At 45.7% G+C, this 3,073-nt stretch overlaps 1 protein-coding gene across 1 annotated transcript in view; it reads left to right on the forward strand.

The window, feature by feature from the left end:
• AK5 (adenylate kinase 5) overlaps positions 1–3,073 on the forward strand; it is a 207,756-nt gene that overhangs the window by 136,134 nt on the left and 68,549 nt on the right. The gene's annotated exons all lie outside the window — the stretch shown is intronic.

Genomic DNA, 3,073 nt, shown 5'->3' on the forward strand with positions numbered 1-3,073 from the left:
CCAATCCTTTCATCGGGCCTTGTTTTTTAAAAAGGATAATGTCCAAAACTCCCTCCCATCTCTCACCAAAGCTCCTCTGCAATGGCTGAGCGCCAGGTAGACATGGGCTGGGGTTTCTCCCCATCTTCAACTCATATATGTCTCAAATAAAGCAGGTAGGTCTGACCATTGTCCAGATATAAAGGCTGGCTACACATTTCACGTACATATGCAGAAGTTATTTTCACAAGTGTTAAGTTTCCTTTCCTTATATCACAAAGCAAGAAGTTACTGATGAGTCATATAATGGTACATACTTATATTTTAGCATCTATTAGATGCTTAATACATACATAAACATAGTGCTAAGTTTGTTCATTTGATTATCTCACAACCTCTTTGGGAAATAGGAATTATTATCTCTATTTCATAGACAAGAAAAGTAAGCAAAGAGTAATTTGCTCACAGGTATACAACAGGTTTCACCGTGGGGAGATAAACTTCGAGTGCATTCCCTGTTTCCTTTCCTAGCTTCCAAATGCCACCCATTCACTGGTACATTTTTGGAGCCTTTTCAGTTGATAAACCTTAAGATCTCAACAGATGCAAACACCAGACAACCATTATTGAAGGTGAGTTCACAATCCAAAATTACAGGCGCCACAAAGCAAAAGCCATAACAAGAAATCCAGCTGGTTCAACAAATGAAAGACTTCACACCCTCAAAACTAGAGATAACAGAAAATTCTGAAAGAAATGTTAATATCGGAATATTTTTTAAAAACATATTTTTATTGATTTCAGAGAGGAAGGGACAAAGAGAGATAAACATCAATGATGGCTGCCTCCTGCACGCCCCCTACTGGATATGTGCCCTGACCGGGAATCCAACCATGACCTGGTTCACAGGTGGACACTCAATCACTGAGCCATGCCGGCTGGATCAAAAAGGTTTTTCTACATGTGACTTCCAAAGGGAATATGGATGGGAAGGAAAGGGGCATGAGGAAAGCAGACCTGCTGTTAATTGCACATTATCTCTTCTCATCCATTTGACATTCCCATCTCCCTACAAGCAAGAAAGCTGGAAAACAGAGCTTACTCAGTGTCCAGGAAGAGAGAGGTCTATTCCATGAGCACTGAGTCAGCCTGGACCACAAAACTCTTGCCCCCCAGTGTATTGCTCTTTTGGTGCACCTCATACTTCCCGCTCTCTCATTCTTGGTTTCCTCATTGGACTCCTCTCAGTTCATTATGTCCATGTGGGTGCTGCAGCCCCTTCACGCCTCATTGCACATGTTCTCTTTGGAGAAGCACAGTCATAGCCATAATTTCGGATATGTCTGTCTGCTAAACAGCAACAGTTGGATTTCCCAGGTGCATCTTAAAATCAACACGTCCAAAAACAAACCCACCATCTTCCCCCACAAAATCTCTTCTTCCTTCTCTGTTCCCTATTTCTGTGCATGATACCACCATTCTCCCAGCTGCCCAAGCCAAAAGCCAGGGCGTCTTCCTCACCTCCTTCCTTTCTCTCCCTTCCTACCTCAGTTTGATCAGAAGCCGGCCAGTTCTGTGCAGGAGCTGCTCCTCATCCCTCCAGGCCCACTGCCTGGTGCACACCTTCAGCCTTCCTGCGGGACCCTGAGACAGTGTCCTAACCCGTGTCCCTTCCCCGGCTCCTCACCCATCACATTCATCTTTCTGAACAGAAAAGGCAGTCATGGCATCATTCCACTGCTTAAAGCCCTCTTGACTTCTCATTAAGGCCAGAATTAAAATAAAACCACTTACCACATACATCGGAACCTTCAAATTAGAATCTGACCACCTATATCCCTCCCCAGACTCACCCCTTGCTAATCTTCAAAACACACTGAAGGCCCCGGCCCCACCAAGCCATTTACATTCCCCCAAATGGGCTGTGCTTTGTCAGTTACAGCTTGGGTTTCCCAGGGCACTGGTTCCTGTGGAGATTCTTTCCTCTGTATCAAAGTCCTCCCTGCCCCCATCACCTCTGCCCCAGAAAACCCCTCTCATGCTTCTTCAAGACCAGGCTTCTCCTTGGGGAAGCTCTTCTCTTGTCCCTCCCAGGGGGCCCATAAAACCCTGCGTTGTAATATTCTCCTGTATCACAGGGATTGTGTTCCGCTCTGTGTGTATAAAATGCCTGCCACACAGCCTGGTACACAGCATGTGCTCGGTAAATTTCCATTCCTTTAAAAGCTGATAAAATGATTTCTAGTTCTTCTACTTAATATGTGATTTTTCAGATAACGTGCTAACACTTTGGAGCCAGGGTTTCCTCTTCTAGAGAATGATGACGATAACTCCACCAAGAATTACTGCTGAGGAAAGTAGGGAATGCAGGTTACCTCATTCAGAACAAATGCCCCAAATGTGTGAACATCCTTTTTTTCTTGCTCCAAACTTGACTTAGACTGAACTTTTCAGGAATGGCTGCCTTTCTATGGGTGGCAGAGGCCACCGTAGCTTCAGCTGGATGAATGCTAATTGTCTGAACACTCCTGGATTCCATCCGGCATGTAGGTGCTTAGAAGTCACCACTCTGTCCTAACAACAAGTAAAAAGCTGAACAAACTGAAAAATCCACAATTTTCAGGTCTGTCAGAGAAGTGAGGCCACAAGGCAAACCACTACACCAAAAGTCGGCAATAAGGCAGACTCAGAGAATCACACCTTATGGGAACAGAAACCCACAAACAAGAATCTCCACGGGAACCAGGGCCCTGGGAAACCCAAGCTGTAATTGACAAACTGCCAGAGGCTCCTATGGGCAGTTCTGAGAGTTGAAAACTCCAGGAGGCCCAGGTAGAGAGGTACCCAACACTCTGTGAGTTTCACCTCCAGGACCTTGACCAGGTCCCCACAGTGTCAGAGAGAAATCTCCTTGTGCTTCAGGCAGCAGGAGGGAGGGAGGAACCTTTTTCAAATACTCAGAGCACTCTCTCCTTCCTAACAAGGGCTGCTCTCAGGAGAAACTATTCCCAGGACCTCAGCTGCTGGGCTTTCATCGGAACCTAACCACCTAGGAGAAAGGAAATACCAATTCCTTCCACCTCCAGCCATTCTG

The sequence above is a fragment of the Myotis davidii genome, unplaced genomic scaffold (assembly GCF_000327345.1).
Source record: "Myotis davidii unplaced genomic scaffold, ASM32734v1 scaffold248, whole genome shotgun sequence".
Taxonomy (NCBI): Eukaryota; Metazoa; Chordata; class Mammalia; order Chiroptera; family Vespertilionidae; genus Myotis; species Myotis davidii.